The sequence below is a fragment of the Pantherophis guttatus genome, chromosome 5, assembly GCF_059756535.1.
Source record: "Pantherophis guttatus breed Tessera chromosome 5, ASM5975653v1, whole genome shotgun sequence".
NCBI classification, from domain to species: Eukaryota; Metazoa; Chordata; class Lepidosauria; order Squamata; family Colubridae; genus Pantherophis; species Pantherophis guttatus.
The window spans coordinates 61,435,091-61,454,109 of record NC_142067.1 but is presented as its reverse complement, the minus strand read 5'-3'; the positions used below and the strand labels follow the sequence as shown (position 1 = coordinate 61,454,109).

The 19,019-nt window shown below is 45.6% G+C and overlaps 1 long non-coding RNA gene across 1 annotated transcript in view; it reads right to left on the bottom strand.

Moving 5' to 3' along the window:
- Nucleotides 1-15,456, bottom strand: part of LOC148113409 (uncharacterized) — a 68,939-nt gene extending 53,483 nt beyond the window's left edge. The window contains exon 1 of the long non-coding RNA XR_015734490.1: nucleotides 13,259-15,456. This is a non-coding gene — a long non-coding RNA (uncharacterized LOC148113409). The remainder of the gene's footprint in view (nucleotides 1-13,258) is intronic.
- Between the last annotated feature and the right edge of the window lie 3,563 nt (nucleotides 15,457-19,019).

Here is a 19,019-nt window from a genome sequence, read left to right as displayed (position 1 = left end):
CTGAGATCTGCACTGAACCTAAAAATGCAACCGCGGCAATCCTGCTCTAGGCGGTGGAGGCGGAGAGGAAAGCAGAGAAATCGGAGGGGAGGGGATTTGACCCAGGTGCCGAGCAACTGCTGAGCACAGTAGAAGAGCAACACCGACCTGGGAGCCTCCGCCCGCGTGCAGTGGAAGATGATGGCAGCGATCAGCAGCTTTTCGGAAGCTCCAATGTCTGCCCCAAGCAGATTGTGGAAGAATCCCACGCTACTAAAGTAAGACTCTCTGTTACGTGGTGAGGCGGACTAGAGTACAGCGCCTACACACCCGCGCCCTACTTCCTCCCTTTCTGTCTCAGCACCACCTGATTTTCCACTTGCAGGACTGGCGTTCAGCCAGATATGTCAGCCAGGGCTAAAATCTGAAACACAGATAGTAGCCTCAAGCAATTTCCTGCTTCCACCTCTTCGCCTTTTCCCTTTATCCTTCCTCTCTGTCTCCCCCTCCTCCCATTTATCAAATAAGTTAATTTAGGGTTTGGCGCGGTGATTTGTCCGCATTCCTAAAAGAAAAGAAAACGCAGATCGCTGGAGAGTTGCCTTAGAAATCTGATATTGTTACAGGGAGAATGGGAAGAGCAGCTTCAGATAGCTGCAAGGGCACAAGCTCCAAATGCTGCTGTTCACATCCGGAGTGCTGGCATGGCAAAGTGCTTTTCTGCCATCTGACACGAAGAAGCGAAACATGAGCTGCTAAATAGTCTCTGAATACACAAGCACAACCCTTGACTCTGTGTTTTGACAAGGCCCTCTACATAGTCTGATTTTCGGCCACATATTCCAGGGAAGCTTTTATGTTCCCAAACAATTTTCTTTTTTTCTTTGAATCCAAGCTGCCCTAATGCCTAGTGGACAGCACATCAGCTCAGCATCGGGGAAGTGCTCTGAGGCTTAAGTCATTCTTAGCTGTACTAGTGTTTTTAAAAAGGGGGCTATGGTCCCTCTTTTTCTGGCAACATGCTAGGTCAGCTCCAAGGAATGTGAGATTTGTTAGCCTTTGTCACCCATTACCTTGAAAGGAAGTCAAGAGGCAGAATTTTCTGCCAGCTGAAGTTGATAGCACCACCTCAGCAACGGGAAAAGACCCGAAGCCTAATAGATTTTACAGGCTGCCCTTGGCGGTGTCCGAATAAGTGGAAAACACGACTTAAAGGCGCGTTAACCCGGCTCTTTCATGGAGTGGGATGAGATGAAAGCAGTGTCACAAGGACCACGAGAATCCAAATATTGCCTGGGCTCAAGGGACAGGCGCAAGGGATAGGGAACGGGTGGTGGTGAATGGAGCCGGGCCGGAACGTTCCGTCTCCGAGAGAGCACCGCGGGAATGCTGTTAGGTTTAATTAAACGGAGCGCTCTGACGGAGCTTGTCGTTCAGCCTCGTTTGAGGCTCCTGTGACCCAGCTGTCTTTCCCTCCCCCCGTTTGTGGGGGAAGAGTGGAAAGGAATGCATCTGGAGGAGTGGGAAGCAGAGAAGGCAACAGCACCGGAGCAATCAAAAAGCCTGGCGTGTACGTGGATAAACGGCGAAACAAGAATGCCTCAGCACTTTCTCCTCTGCTTTCCTGCCTCTTGTTCATTTACAGCGCTAGGCGAGCTAATTCCTCCGCTGAGGGCCTCAATCAGGCATTTATTTGACACACATGATGCATGAACGGTTAAGCGCTATTCTCAGCAGAAGGGGAGCAGCCAGTCGTTTCGTGCCGGAGAATCACCAGCCTACAGCTCGCTAAAAGCGGATGCTTTGCTACCCGGGCAACTGCAAGGCGTGTGAGGGAGGTTCAACTTTTCTCAGCCGAGTCTCCGGTGCAACCAAGGACGAGGTGATAAACCTCCCGGCTGGAATCCAACCCTTCCCCCCTTCCCTAGAAGCTGCCAGATCGCTCCCTCTCCCCCCCTCCGCCCGGGTTTTCTTTCCTTCCTTCTCCTCCTCAACCCCCGCCGCCACTGTTGTTTCCTCGTTCGCTCTCTGCCTGCCTCACCGCTCGCTTGCTCGCTCCCTCCCCTCCCCTCCCCTCCCCTCTTTGTGTTTCCCTGCCGCACCGCCTCCGCTGGTGGCCGCGGAATGAAACTGACAACAGGCGAAGCGCGACAGTAGCTCTGTCTTTGCGGTGATTCTCAACACCGCCGGCCGCGTTCGCCCCAGTGCCCAACTGGCCAAGCCGGGAGGCGCTGCGCCGGCGGGGGAGGCTAAAGCCAGGCAGCCGAGAAGCGCCGCCACCCTCGGGCGGAAGAGGGGCAGCCAACATGGAGGGCAGGGAAATGAAAGCACTGAGCAAGCTCAGTCTCCTCTCGGCAGAGCACAGCGCCCGATTCAAAGCGAGCAAACTTGGAAAGCGGTTTCTGTTAAGTCAACACACATTAAATGCTTCTATGGTTAAGTAAACAAGGTGGCTTAGGATCACCAGGCAGCAGGTGTGCTTTTTAAGGAGCTATGCTGTTTAAAGTGTTTTAGGGTTAACAAAGTTTCAATCATTGACTTCTTCGTGAAAGATCGGTAGAGTTTCTTTGGCAGCGAGGCATGGGGGTTACTTGCCGCTGCTTTGTCCTAATTTAGAGATCTTTTTTGACTTCAGCCCTGTTATTTTCTGGAGGAATCCCGTCCAAGTTTTAAAACAAGCTGGACCCTTCTTAGCATTTGAACTTAAGACAACTTCAGCCAGGTGCTGCCACCTGCTGAGGTGTTTCTGGGAAGAAAGCAACTAAAATGTCAGATTGTAGATTACGATCTGTCTGCCGAAGGAACCACATTACTGAAGTCTGGACTCTTTAAATGGTCCATTTCATTATTTTCTTGTTTCTAGCCTTATCCAGGGAACGGTTCTTTTTCTCTTTCCCAGCTTAATACTATCAAATTATGCTGTTGGAATTAGAGACCCATTTCTATTTGACAGCTTTAATACCCATGGCTGAACAAACTGGGATGTGGGGGAAGGAGGAATTGCTGCACCCAACTCAACTTCATGTAAATTTTCCTCAAACATTCCTCAACATTCAAAACGAGTCTTAGAAAAATACAAGACAGGTTGCAAATGTAAAGTGTAAGGCACAAGCTCTCAAAATAGGACATTTGCAGATCTATTAGTGGATTTCATAATAGGTTTTTGGCAGCCCAAAGTCTTCATTATGGCCATCTGATCTGCATAATCAATCCAAGGAAAGGATACCCGCAGCCTACATATTAAGGACTTTATTCAATCTAGCTGAACAGAATGGTAGACAGGACAAAGAAAAGGATTCTTGGAAGGCAGGAAAATATTAAGCAAGGGCTATGGGATGAATAAGGAGGACTGGAAGAGGTGGATGAGAACCTGAACCAAAACAGCTGTGAAGGAAAACTAGTTTGTCAAATGGTTGATTGTCTGGCTCAAATTAGGGTCAAAATGGCAATAAGTCAGAAATTAGATCCATTCAGATACCTGCACAGAAATGACTGAGCCCATGTCCCATTCAGGTTTCCAGGAATTTTCTGGGCTACTAGTCTACCATTTTCTATATCTCCTATTGGTACTCAGAGGACAATCTTATGCTACTCTTTTAAAATCTATTTTCACTAGTTTTTGTCCAATCTGTATAGTGTGTGCATTTGGAACATCTGTTTTGCACTGATAAAGACAAGCATAAATTTATTATGATGAAATAAAACCATGGCTTATAATATCTGGAAAACTTAAGTACATAGAGCTACTCTCAAAACTCTATACCTACATTTGGCAATCCAATATCCCATATTGAAAATGTTATATACAGTTAGACAAATTGGAATTTTCTTTCACTGAATGTTCAGTGAAACTTGTTTTTTTGCCCAACTTGTTTTTTTACAGCGTTGTGAGACAGGAATATTAGATATCTTTGCTGCCATGAGGTGTGTGTGTGTGTGTGAGAGAGAGAGAGAGAGAGAGAGAGAAAGAGAGAGAGAGAGAGAGAGAGAGAGAGAGAGGAGAGAGAGAGAGAGTGAGAGAGAGAGAGAGAGAATCAAGCTGTGCAGAAGCAATTATTTAGGCTTTAGAGGGTAAATACATTGCTAAAACAGAATTCTGATGATTAATATTTCAAGCATGAAAAATAAATTTCCTTATAGAGAAAGCAATGCACAGATTTTTGCATATACAAATATATTTTTCTGTGCGACCTTTCACCAAAGTTCTCTAGATGGACCCCAAATAGAAATTAAATCATAATACCAAAACAATAATAATGCACATTATAAAACATTTTACAGGCTAAATTCTCATAGCAAATTTAAGTACTTATATGTACTAATTTCATAACACAGATAGTCCTTGTTTAACAACCACAACTAGAGCCAGCAAGCCCATCACTAAGACCATGGTCACCAAATGGAAAATCGTGTAACCACAATGGGCTTTCAATCTCACTTGTCCTTTGGTTATTAAGCAAAACTTCACATGACCATGATTTAATTCTACCTGCTTTGTTAATTTCTATTTGTCACAAATGCAAGTCAGTTGTGAATCAGACAAATTGTGATTATGTAACCATAGGACTTTGTAATGGTCATAAATGTGAGAATTGGTCACAAAGTTAGGGTTTTTTTTACACTGTTGTAACTTCAAACAGTTGCTAAACAAAGAAGTCAGTAAGTGAAAACCATTGGTATAAGGAACCCTTAATAATTAAGTACCTAATATTTGACATTTTATTGAACAGATCAGCTGAAACTGAACATTTTCTAAACAATGTAATTAACAGTTATTCCACTGTTGTTATGACTTCCTTCTAAAAAATTTAACCAAAATTTCTCCTGACAGATATAATGAAAAAGTAAGTCTGTAGTCCTCTGCCATCTTCTTTGGAGAAAGCTCTATAGAACCAATATGACATATATTTAGTATCCGTATATAGGTAGTCCTTGACTTATGATCACAATTGAGCCCCAAATTTCTGTTGTTAAGTGAGACATTTGTTAAGTGAGTTACTGCACTTAAGTAGTGCACAATTGCCACAATTGTTTCTTGCCACAATTGTTAAGTGAATTACTGTAGTTGTGATAAGTTAGTAACTTGGTTGTTAAGTGAATCTGGTTTCCCCATTGACTTTGCTTGTCAGTGGTTGCAAAAGTTGATCACATGACCCTGGGACATAGCAATATGAACCAGTTGCCAAGCAACTGAATTTTGATCACATGATCATGGGGATGCTGCAAAGATTGTAACTGTGAAAAACGGTCATAAATTACTTTTTTCAATGCCATTGTAACTTTCAATGATCACTAAATGAACTGTTGTAAGTCAAGGACTGCCTATACACATTATCATATAAAAAAGTTATTAAATATATAAATATACTAGCTGAAGCTGAACCCTGAGAGGTTTCAAAGTCTAGTTCTATCCAACTTTGAATGTATTTGTATTTTGTATTTCTTTTAACATATTCTTGCATTATTCTAAGATTTTGATTATCATTGCAGTGATTTAAACCAATCCAGAGACATGAATGTGCTTTTACTCAAGCCAATTTATAGTTGCAGAAATCAATGACATACAACCAATTAAAATTCAAGCATACTATCCCTATAGATATGAGGACTATGCAGTAAATTGTTCTTCAAATACAGGAGTGAAATTTCTTCTATTTATTTTGAAAGTTAGGGTCAAGGGAGAAGGTCAGATGAAAGTGGCAGAAAGAAAACATAACAGAATCTGACATGCAACATGTTAAGCAAATAGGATTTCCAATTTCCTTCAAAATCACCAGAGAATCTAATAAACTCCCTCCCTCACTAAGAGAGAAAACCTGACCTTAGACTACAGAACTTTGGGGGAGGGAATGTTATAAGATGGGGGGGGCAGAGAGAGAGAGAGAGAGAGAGAGAGACAGAGAGAGATATAGAGAGACAGACAGAGAGAGACAGAGATCTGGTTACTGCACATCAAAAACTCTATCCAAAACAAGGGCTTTCTGTGGCACCTGAGATTTCTATCTCCAATGAATATTTTGTCTTAATGGCAAGCGTGAGGTATCCAACAACGTAAGACCTTCCTTGGCAATATGAAAAATCCAGGCTATGCTTTTCCAGTTCAGCAAGAACTAGGCCTTAGAATTTTGCTGGAGTAGATAGAATGATACCAGCTCCGATCCAAGTAGGGGGACTCAAAAAGGGCATAGCTGGCAAACTGCAGAGCATAGCAGCTGTTAGTGCGGCCTTGAGTCTTCCATCTGCACGTCCAGATTCTTGGTGCTTTTTTTAAAAAGCCTCTAAAACTTTGTAAAGCTGGGAAGCCCCAGAACAAGGGGAATCGTCTGTTCCATCTTCCCGACAGGCAGCTCATACAAAGCGCAGCCCCCTACCCCCTTCCCATCAATTTCCTAATTAGCAACGCCTTTTTGTGTAGCAAGCCGTTTCATATTAATGTGGCATTATGCCTTGCTGGAACGAGATGCCGGAGAGGCTGCTCAGGGCGTCAGGGAAAGCTCAGGGCACGCTTCCTGAACAGGCGTTCCTCAGGGGATCTGTGCGCAGGCGCGATATGTCCCGGGCAAACAGGCAGCCGAGAAGCAGAAGATGAATTCTGTAGTCTCTCCGAACTTCCACTCGCGAAGACCTGACTTAAGTTACGCCTGGCCATGCTCTCTCCATGCCTTCTTGTACAACTCCTCTGTTTCAAACATTTTACTTATTTTTATTTCATGTTTCCAGACCGCCCATCTCCCTCAAGGAGAGACCTTTAAAATCGATTGAGAACCGTAGTCCCAACCACACAGCCGCTGGTTTAAATCAGAGGCTTGACTGCGATTCGCAGGCAATCAACTTTTCCATTCCGAATCCATTCGCTCTCCAAATGTCGTGCTGCATTTTCTTAGTTCAGTTGCCAAAGGCTGTCAAACGCACGGCGCTCTGCCTTTATATTAACATTTCAATGCGTAGGCAACTATTTACATTCTCGGCTTTTACAGCTATGCCTTGCATGTAACAGCCAGCAAGCATGCGGTCCGTGCGTCTCATCATGAGAGCGAAAGAGAGAAACAAAGAGAGAGAGAGGAAAGAAAGAAAGAAAGAAAGAAAGAAAGAAAGAAAGAAAGAAAGAAAGAAAGAAAGAAAGAAAGAGTCTTATTCCCGAGACGCCAATTCATGGACACCCACGACCCCTCCATCACCTATCATTTCCTAGAGGTCTCTCCCCAGCAGTGATGGCGCCTCTGGTTCATTGTTATTCTTTAATGGTCCTATGGCTTACCGAAAGATATTATGCCAGAATACAATTGATGCAACAGCCCAGTGGAAGTGGCTGCCATTTTGCACCTATTTAAATCCAAGCTTGAGCACTTTTGGGTGAGAAGGTAACATAATTATGATTTATGTGGCAATGCTTTTAGGATAGGGGAGAGATTAAAAATCAGCAGCAGAGGATCCTCCTCAGACCTTGCTTTTTCTGCTTCTCTACAGTCCCCTTCTCTACAAGCTCCGCTCACATTTCTCTCTGGGTGAGAGAAAAGGGATTGCCACAGAGAGAACTGGGGTCTTCTCAAAAGATACAAATAATGCCCCAAGACCAGTTGCTGGAGGAGCAGCAGAAAGAGGAACTGTGAGGCAGGGGAGAGGAAGGAAAAACGTTCTGGGTGTTTCACCTTCCCTCAGCTGAACGCCAAGGTCAAATATAGTCTCCTGAGAAAGAGAAGAACTTCCTGACTGGCTAAGGGAGATTCTGGCTAAATGACCTGAGCTTTAGGAGGAGTGCAACACAAAGTAACCTCTACATAACAAAAGCCGCGTTTTATCTGGACATATCAACCTTCTGCTGCCTCTTGGATTACAATACTATCATGTGGTTTTGCTAGCCCAGGCCATTTGGAACCCAAGGCCACTTCCTGTGGATTAGCATTTTACTTAAGCAGGAGAACTAAAGTACAGGCCACCCCCCCCCCCATCTCATCAGTCCATACAAGAGAACTTCTCACGGCATACTTATGTCCATTCCTTGTGCTCTGCTCATATCTGGAGTAAATTTGATATAGAGGCACATACACACCTTCTCTGTTCCCCTGAGGGGGGAACAATTCCCATTCAATCACTCCATTAAGTGCTTTCTCTTTCCAATGTGCCCACTATAAGGGGGGGGGGTGGGGGAGTGGGGAGGGAGGGCTTTTTCCTAATGAACTAACTAGAGACATTTCCAAGCTTCTTCTTACCACCTTGTGGCTGCTGCTCTGCTGCAACTCAGTGACCCAAGTGTTAAATCCTCCAATATCTGCCTCAATACATCCAGTCAAAGGCCAAGACCTTTGACTTTTGGCCTCCAAGCTCGCTTGCCCTGAGCTCTCAGCATAACAGGAGGCACTCAGGGCCAGCCACAGTTGCCCCAGGTGATCCCAAAAGGTGATTAGTGCAATCCATGGGTTCTTGGTGGAAAGACCTAAACTCATAAGTCAGTTGCTATAAATGGTAGTTCTGAAAATATCGCATACATACAATCAGACGGTGAATAGGATACAGAAAGACTTGGGGGAAAGCACAATTTCATGAAACACATTGAAGAATTTGGCCCAATGAAATATGTCTTGATGAACCTTGAACTGTACTATAATTCCATATGTATTATTTGTGCTGAACAGTATAAGAGTTATAAGCCTAAGAGACATAAGCCATTATGTCTCCTTGCACTTGTGCTATTTTATAGTTAAACTTGAATTGTAAATAAAGTCTATCAAAAAGATATGACCTGATCTTGTTTAATTAGCAATATTCTTAATATTCTTACCACCAGAATTAAATAAGATCAGCTCTATTGTCACAATCAAACTTCACAAATAAATTCTATACACTTGGGTTTTCCATTAACTTAAACTGGTTAATATGTACAAAGCATGCAGGTCCACTTTAGATGAAATGATACATAATTTTATCATTTGAGAAAAAACATTCCATCCAAAAACTAATCGGCCCTTCTGCTCCCCAAAAATAAAGTAAGTAATGTAGAAATAAGCCCCAGATATCTGAAGAAAATCAACAACAAACCAGGACACTTTGAATCTAAATGATCCACTGGCAACTTTAGACCCCTTCTAGTGGTCTGATTAACTACAGAATCCTTGTGTCTTACTATACAATAAGGTGATTGGAACCAAAATATTCCCATCGCAATCAAAATCTTGGAAAAAAGACCCATGGATTTCAAGGACTGAATGATCGAACCACTCCAGATGGGTGCATTTCCTCTTAGGCTGTTGGGTGGTTTATGCTGTTAGAGGCATTCCCATCAGATAGGCCAGCTTAAGTGATTTCAAGAGCCCTCTTTTTCCAGGCAGGGCCCATTGTGTTTAAGACAGTGGCTTGCAGATCTCAGCCTCTGATTCTGCAAAAGCCCAATTTACAAGCCTCCCTTAGTCCCGTTGGGCTGCAATTTCTTTGTCACAAACTATAAAGAATGGTACTTCTCTTTGCCAGAGTCCCACAGAAGGGAGTTGTATAGGCTGAATGTAAGCATTGTTTGTGAGGGGAAACCTTGGGCTTCTGTATGGGAGAATACAACAAGCCTTCTCTTTTAAAAAGCCAGAGTAGAGAAAAAAAGGTTTCATAGGAGAGCAGAGCAGAACTGGTGCAAAGAGGGTTTCTTAAGAGAGCAGAGAAGGCGAGCTGAAGAGATGGGGTTGGAAGGGGGGCTCCCCTGGCTAATCAGTGGTCAGAAAAGAAAAGGGCAATCAGCATGGTGAGACCAGGCCAAGAGAAGGCAACCTGGGCAGGCAAAGTGCAGAACTTTTGAGGAAGGCCTCTGACTTCAAAGAGACACCAACAAATAGGTTGCTATAGTCAATGCAATCACTGGACTGGTCCTGCCAGAGGAGTGAGGTTTTTGAGATCCTGCATCCACTCTCCTTCAACAAATTATATAGTGGAGAGGTAGCATTTAATATCTGCAGATACCTCATCTAATATTACAGAACTGCTGGGGGGATTCTTAAGAGGACACTAAATAAAATCTGTGAGTACATGAAATGCAACATAGCTTTGCTGCAGCACCACTGTTGCTGTTATCATTGTCCTTTCCATCAAAATGTCTTTGTCACTCTAGATACCAAGCACAAACAGGCAAATGGCAACTTCATTTATGGGAAATATGTCACAATAGTGATGACAATAATATGACACCCAATTGGGTATACTTTCTCAGTTTTTCAGCTCTGATTATGACTTCTGTTTCAGAAACAAACTGCTACTTTCAGGGATCTTCAGTGGGTGCTACATAAGGATATTTGGGCCCTGGCTGACTGAAACATCTTTGCAGTAGAATGATTGTGCTTAAACAGCAATCTTACCCCCTAATGCCATTCTTCTTTTGTAAAGCAGTTTATGCAAACAACCAGCCACTTCAGGGCAAAGGAATAAGAGCTCCTGGCTGGCAGCTTCCCTGCTGGAAAAACAATTATTCTAAATTCAAAACTAGTTGTAGAGATTGTTTATGCTGGCATTTTCCTACATGCAGGAAACAGGGCTCTGCAGCAGGAAAAAGAAGGCATGATTCTACTCTGGACTGGCCCATAATCTTTGCTTAGCTCTTAATCTAAGACTTGATAAATATTGTTTCATGGTCATTGGTGAAATGAAAAGTTCTGTTTAACATTGGGTGATAAACTGGGGAAATGGTTCATCATTTTGAAAAAGGTAGCAATATCAATTTGAAATTAATTTCTTTTTAAAGGAAAAGTGCCACTTTATTGGAAATTAAATGTCTTTTTATGGGGTGGGTGCATGCCATTGTGTGATTCAGAACAAGCACGTGATTATGAGTTTTCTTTTACCCACTCAGTGCAGATCTGCTAGCTAGGAGGAACTCATATCTCATTGATTTCCATGGACCTTAGTTCAGAAAAATCAGCCCAACGTTGCTGCATTCAAATTATTCCATATAACTTGCATTCCATATAATATTGTACCAGATATGCAACCTGGTATTATCAATCCTGGTAATCCATTCAACTGTTGAGATACCACTTTTCAGTGTACTGGCTTGGAAATGGGGGCGGGGGGGGGGTTCCTGGGTACAACTATGTTCTGAACTTCAGCTTCCAATCACTGTTGGTTGAAAGCAAAGTTGCAGCTAATCTTTTATGGGGGGGGAGATTATATTTTAAAATTAGCTGCGACTCTAGGTCCAGCTGATAGGAACAATTACGGTCCTTCTTGCTCTACCCGTGCTCATCTGAAAACCTCTATTTTGGCTGATAAACGCAAGCTTTGACTCTCCTTTCCTCTCCCTGAGCAGGTCTCACCTTCCCTCAATGCAGGGAGAGGGAGGCACTGACGCTCCCACTTCCTCCCTCCGCCATTCCTTCGGAGGGGCCGACGCACAAAGGGTAGCTTGAAAGGAAGCTGGAGGAGCTCCGATTAGTTCGCAGCCGCAGCAGGGTCTTTGGAACGTGCTGGGACATCTGCATGCTGCGCTGGCGGAGCAGGTTGCCCAAGACGCAGCCCAACCGAGAGACCGAGATCCGCTTGTGGTGAAGGCGGCGGTGTGTGCACAAGGCCCTTGGGACTTGAGTTCGGCCTCCTCTGATCCGGAGCCTCTTTACTACCTCCCTCTCCCTGCCTGCAGCCAAAAGAAACAGGCTGTTACCTCTGCAAATGCGGACCACGTGCGTGAACTATTCTTTGGGAGGCCAAGGGCTGGCGGGGGTGTACATGATAGGACCCAGTAATCAACCCTGTAACTCAGCTGGGTGAGTTGAGACCAGTTATGTGGGACACGGATGCCTATCCTAGGGAGTAGTCGAAGGTGTTCACCAACCGACTAGGAATGAAGAAACTCAACCCTTAATACCAGGCTGCGTGCAAAAAGGCCTGCCTGATCAGGTTTAGCTGCTTTGGAGAATTATCTTGCTATCTATTGACATCTCAGGTTTTGTCTAGATGTGGAAAAGGGGTGGGCTTCATGGATAAGGCTGCAATCCTACCCAAGACAAGACTTCTCTATTTATATTGTGTGACACCAATTTAAGAACCATTTCCCTTTGCTCCCCATATTTATTTCAAGAGTAAAGGATAGGTCAAGTATAAATTTGTGATAAATGTCGACAGTACTGTGCATTCTGTTGGGAAAGATTCACAGGCCAGTTGGATCGAAATAATAGATTTATGCTGATTATCTCAAGGCTTGGGGCTCAATATCAGGGTTTCCCACAAAAACCACATTCAAATATTTTGCTTTGGAATGGATGAGACAGTTCGGGTTTTATCCGAAATAGTACAGCCCTATGCACATCTAGTAAAAAATACCGCCCCCCACAATCCAGAGGGCTTTGATTACCGTTAAGCGTGCATATGTTTTCGTCCATCAAACTGATCCCAGTTCAATCGTCTTAGTGTTACAAAACACGCCCTAAATTCACTCTTTTGGAAAATATGTTATTCTATAATCAAAGCCATAATCACAAGCAGCCAGTTACCAAGCCAGGGTAGATTGCTTCAATTTAAGATTTTGGATTTCACTTCACTTGTGAAGGAGGTAGAGGGTAAACCGACCCATTTTACTCGGTTTGGGATTTCCCCTTTTTCCTGTTTTTTATTTATGTATTACTACTATTAAACAGAGAGGACGTGATTGTGAGGCAGAAAGCCTTCATTACCATCACCGCCGTCTTCTCTTCCTTGGAATGAGAAGGTGGGGCAAAGAAGGCGAAGGTCTGCAGATCACCAGGATTATCCTTGCCATCGATCGCATGTACAGATGTGAGAGTTCGGGGCTCACAGCTAAGCGGCGCTTCGTAGCTGCTCTCCACCCCCCGCACCCCCACGTTCCGGCTTGTCTTGCCGGCTTCTTCCATCTCCGCTTTGTTCTCCTCCCCTTTCTCTCCCTTTAAATAGATTTCAAGGCGCTGCCTGCCCGAGAGCAGCTGTTGAGCTCTCCAGAGGAAAAGCTTCCCTGTCAACAGTCCTCACTTCTCCGATTTCTAAACAGAAAATAATCCTTAGAGAATTGAACCTGCAGGGAGGAGTTAACCCCAGAGAGCTGGGAAACCGCCTATCATGCTTGCCCGGCACCCTCTCCTAGCCAAGAGGAATGGTGGAAGATCCCCCGGTTCCCCCTATTCAACAGCCCTCAGGTTTGACATCAGCAGCCTAAGAGGACGGCCTGGACTGAGGGGAGAAAGCTGGTGGCTGAGCTAGCTGGCGGATTGGCGACGCTCGGCAGCCCAGGGGTTAACCTTCCCTGCTTCGATCCGCCTGCTTCTGAAAGACTCACGCCTCCTCTGCATCCACTAACCTGCTCCAAGAGGGTCCAGTACGCCCAGCACCGCTCCCGCCACCGCCATTCATTCCAAAGAGCTTTTCGAAGAGCGGAGGCTCAGGGCAACTGCCAGCGCCTGCGCAGTCCTGTGGGGTCGATCGCACTCGTGCTGAAGTCCAAGAACTTCTCTCCGTCTTCCAAGCCCAAGTCCCAAGGATGTCCGCAGGATTGGTTGCCAAACAAGGCGCGGGTGCCTCCAAGCAGGATTTGGAAAAGGCACCCTTGAGAATTGATAATCGAAACATTCATTTTTGGAGGGAGTGCTGCTCTTTCGCACATTCCACGTAATTTCCATACATACGCCATCAGCTTCACCACAAACGGGAGGCTGAAATCTGATAGTGGTGGGGGGTCCTTGGGGAGAGGGTTACCTAAGTGGAACTTAGAAAATATTCAAACTTCTCTGTTTTCATAGTATGTGGAACCAATTCTTAGTATGTGGTAGCAATTCAGCCTGGGGAACTCCGGAAACTTATATTTGAATTGGCACAGTAGTAAGAAGAGCAGCGGTCGTTTGAATCCGTGCTGCCTTCATAAGACAGCAAAGACTGAGGAAGCAGGGATCTTCCTCGTAACGTGGCCCTAGAGAGTCCTGCTTAACTTCTTGCCTACAAGATAAATTATTCTGATCCATTGGGATTTTAGCTAGTAAACTGTTCTGCTCTCATTGTCTGTCTGTCTGTCTGTCGGTGGGTGGGTGGGTGGGTATTTTAAGAGGGTGATTTGCTGATGAATTCCTGCCTCTCTCACAACATAGAGACACTTCCTCTTAGACTCAACTATTGCTTCATGAAGTATGCCCAATCACATCAATAAAGTTTCCGGGTCTAAGATGTAAAACTCCGGACCACGAACGACTACTGGGTCGCCGCAAAGAAACTGAAATTTATCTCTGCCAATGTCCAGATCTCTATAAGACAGATCAAGTAGGTCTACCCAGAACGGATGGGATAGAGGAGAAGAAAATGTACACACTTATACTATCCTTCAGATTGAGTAGGAAAAAACTAGCTATTTTTAAGAAGGCTGGATCAGATATTATTTAAAGCACAGGCTAAAAATAAGGGAGGGCCAGTATTCTATGACTAAAATGAAAAAAAGGGATTGCCATGGTATTCAGTTTGTTTATACCGGAAGAAAGGAAAGGGCCATTTTTTGAATTCACATCTTGTGCTGAGCCATAATTTGTTCAATTTCGGATTCTTGACCAAAACCCAATTGTTTCTCGGGGATGAGTCATAATCCCTGTTTTTCATTCCACAGAAACTGATCTGTTTCTGAACCACATTCATACAAACCAGTGCACGGTGGCTTAACCTGATACGCGAACGCAATGGCTAATCTTCCTTCCAATGTGTTGGGAGCATCTGGCGAAAGGGATCCCTGCCAGGGAGCCTTCGATCACAATAAACATTGCGCTGGGTCTTGGATATGTATGGACTGTTTATTTTCCAGGCTGACTAGAAACGTGCCATTGGCAAGACTGGGTTTTCTGTCTAGCAGGCAACAGAGGTGCCAGGCTGCCAATCCCTAATCTTGCTCATTTTTCAGTGACACCAGCGAGGACGGTAAAATCGTACCAGGGATCTGGGAGAACGAGGTGGTAGTGGGAATTTCCACAGCGTCAGCAGCAGACGCCCCCAGCGAAGGGCGCCGAGAGTTTCCTGATGCTCTGCCTGTAGAAATCCAGCATTGGGGCCTGGGCGGCGTTGGCAAGTCGACCGAACCGGGGCTAATGTCAAAGGTTTTCTTCTAGGAAGGCATTGGAGTCACGTTGGAATCGACGGTACCGGAATTCACTTTTGAAGCTCGGGCTCCCGAGACTGGCGATGACGGAAACAGAAAGCGACACATACGGGAGCTTCCGCAGATCCCGACCTCTGGCAGACCCAAAGGCAACTTTCTCTTGAGTAGGGGATTGAACGCGGTGCCCGTCTCTGTCCTAGACGTGCTAACTCTCCCGAGAAAGAACTACAACAGAAAAACAGCTTTCTCTATAGCCTTCTTTTTAGGGTTGTGCGGGCAGGCGTCGCTGGTGGAAGCAGTCCATCAGCAACCAGTCCAACCTGCCAGCGATAATGTGCGATCAACACCAAATCACCCCCGCCAGGCACGATCCATCATCCCCTGCGAAACGAGGGGGCTCGGAGCTGAGGCGCTTCTGCATTGCTCGGGAAGGGAGGAGCGGAAAGCAGCAGCAGCAGCAACAGCAAAGCACGCACCAGTAGGAAAGCTGCAGCAGTGCCCCTCAGCTGCCTGCTTTGGCTGAGATCCCGAGCTGGCGAGCTAGCTAGGGTTCTGGGTCCCAGCCAAGCCTGGGACGCACAGCGAGAGTCAACCATGTTCTTGTGGTCTTGTCTGCTGCTTCCATAAATACAGTGCCAGGCCCACGACCGGCCCGCCTAGGGAGCGAACTGGCGAACGTATAGGAGCTGCCCATGTTGGAGCCTGGCCCCTGGCCTGGATATAGGGGAAACCAACCCTAGTTGCTAATCATCTCTACTCATAAGTTAGGCCGATTTTAATTCTGATCTATTCCATTCCCTTGAATATGCCTAACCAAGTTCCTTTTGAGCGCTGGGAATTATTCCCTCGCAAACTGTACTTCGGCATGCGTTCCTCTTTCCAGATTGTAGCTGGAGCTTTGGCTGAAGCAAAAGCCTCGCTGAACTCCGCGGGATTGGCTTTCTTTGGAGTAAAAGAGGAATAGGCCGGGCTCTGGGAGGATTTCCTTCGTCACCCCCGCACACACACGGGTGGCAAAATCCTCAAACCGTAAATGTCATTAAGTTGCTCCCTCATGCTCGTATAACGTTTAATGCCCTTGAACGAGGAGCCAGAATAGTAAGTGGATTGCTCCCTTCAGAAAAGGCAGACTTAGCTGGATCGCGTCTGCCACATCCGGGTCTAAATTCTGTGGAGTTTCACTGCACTTCAGGGCACTTCAGGGCGCGGCGGGGAGGAGGAAGCTTCTGGCATCTGGCCAAGACCTGCCTGCTTGACGAATAAGGGCCGCGTGAAGCCTGGGTTATCCTCCCGGGCAGACGCTCCCTCTCCAGCAACGCTCGAGTGCGCTGAAATGCGGAGCCGGGTAGGGCCCCTGCCACGTTCACCTCGCGCTCGGGTGCCTCAGGGCAACAAGAAGCGGGCTGCGGGCGCAAGAGCGGAGCCGCAGCGCGCTGGGCCGGGCTGAGCTGGCCTGGAGCGAGAAGAAGAAGGTCTCCTGTACAAGATCTTAAGGCCCACGCAGAGCCACCAGCTGTTCCCCTGGGGGGCGAGGCCGTCTTTTCTGCTGCTGCCTATTAGGTGCTGTAAATCCTTAAGCCCCAGTAGGAGCAAAGCGAGCGGGTTTTTTCTTAGGATCCTCGCTGTCGCCCAGCCTCCCTCGGACTCCTGCTGCCTTTCGCCCGGCAGAAGCGTGTTTCTCAGGCTCCCTCCCTCCCTTCTTTGTAGGGGATGCTGCAGGCAGAGCGCTCTAGCGGTCACAATCTGGACGTGGAGGGTGGGGAGAAGGGAGTGTTTCCAGGGAACGAGCGGATGTCCAAGTAAAAGGAAGGTGTCAGAAGACTGCCTGAGGGACACAAATGGCTTGTTTGGGTGAAAGTAAGAGTAGCTTTCCAGAAGGAGCCACCCCTTACAAAGTCATCTCCCGCCCCACCCCTGCAGCCCATATATTACGGTAAGAGCTCATCTCTTCTCGGGATCTCTACGAAGAAGTTTCTGCATTTTTTTTAAGGCAGTCTGTTCTCTGACCCATGACAAACTGAGTGGATGGCTGGAGGTGTGAATAGTGGTGGCTCTGGTTTGCTTCACTTCAGCCTACTCCCCCTCCTTTCTTGCTTAGGCAATCTCAGCTGTCCATCTCCTGCAAAATGCTCCCTGGTCTTGCTCATCCACTTTCCTAATTAGCACTTGGCGTTTATGATTTATTCAGCACAATTTCCATTTCCATGCTGGTTTTTCCCTGAAAACTGTTTCAGTAAAGTTGTTGTAAAAAGCACCTTTTTGTTTATTTGCTTAGTTTTTTTCCCCAGATTATGGGTCTACTCTGAGCAATAGCTTCTTTTCTTAGAAGACCTCTCCTCTTCCCAGTTTTATTTATTTGAGAAAGTGGAAGTAAACTGGCCTACCATCACCTCCACTTTGATCCTTCTTTTAAGGAATCTCATGTTGCTTTTTATTACTGTACCATCAATGAAGGAGACTTTCTAGGAGTAATGTTCTACAGCAATAGCAATAGCACTTAGACTTATAATAACTCTTCGCAGTGCTTTGCAGCCCTCTCTAAGCGGTTTCAGCATATTGCCCCCAACCATCTGGGTTCTCATTTTACCCACCTTGGAAGGCTGAGACTGAGTCAATCTTGAGCCTGGTGAGATTTGAACTGACAAGTAGCCTGCAGTACTTCACTCTAATGTGCACTCTAACCACTTAGCCACAGTGGCAGGAAATAAGACATTGAGGCAGGGGTAACAGTCTTAAAAGCAAAATACAGACCAAGTTGATGAGTAAAGAAGAGGGGACCAACCACACCTTTCCTCAATAGTAGAGCACTCTAGCCTCTGACCTGCTGGAAGAAGGAGCTAAGTGCATTCTGGGAATATGTAATCCCTGCTGTCCCAAAGAAAAGGCAAAAGGCCTTATATGAAGCCTTTCCCATGCTGCTAAAAGCAAAAACCAAAATCACTGAAACATCTATGTGAGCATCAGGAAATACCTATGGAATGAGACTAAGTGTTGGGAGACTGGGGTGCCTTTCACAAGCCAAATTATAAATCACCAAATCTGTAAATGAAATGTCTTCACAAGTCTTGATATGGTCTCTCATTTTTCATAGACAATTAATTTTTTGATCTTGTTAAGCTAGAATCACATGCATATATGAAATTATCCTTATATTCTAATAATTTGATTAGAATTATTTCTATTTCTCATTATCAGTAGAAGATAGAGAGATTGACTCATAATTGATACTGCATTGATTAAGTGAAAAGTAGAAGTAACTCTGAAGGAGAATGCAATCTAGTAGTACTTTTTCAGTGCCACACTAACTTTCCAAGACTAGTAATGTATATACCAGAGTTGCAAATTTTGCTTTTGGGGTTCCTTTAGTTCATGTTCCAGCCCTACTGAAAAGAAATTCAATTCTCAATATTTTCCTTTAAGAATTATGATCTGAATAAAGCTTACGTGTTGTATCAGTACTTCAACCAAGGAAGTGGGGTTGATTTCTTGAACATAAAGAAGTAAAGATTCTGGAACACTTGTGATTTCAGATTAACAGAGTTGAAAGGGACCTTCTAGGTCCAGGATGGCGAACCTATGGCACGCGTGCCACAGGTGACACGCAGAGCCCTTTCTGCCAGCACGCCAGCCGTCGCCCCAGCCCAGGTCCACCGCACATGCGCGCACCTCCCATCAGCCAGCTGGTCTTCCGGTCTCTGCTGCGCACGGAGGCAGAGCGTTCTGATCTCTGCAGGTTCTACCCTCTGCAGATGCCTCTGCAGGAAAGCAGGAGAAAGCTAACACGCGATGGGGGGAGAAACTGCAAAGATCTGAGGAGTACTGGAAGGCAGGAGGCACTCAATGGGGGAGGAACTTTGGAGATCGTGGAAGGCAGAAGAAAAGTAGGATTCGATGGGGGAGGAACTTTGGAGAACGTGGAAGGCAGAAGAAAAGTAGGATTCGATGGGGGAGGAACTTTGGAGATCGTGGAAGGCAGAAGAAAAGTAGGATT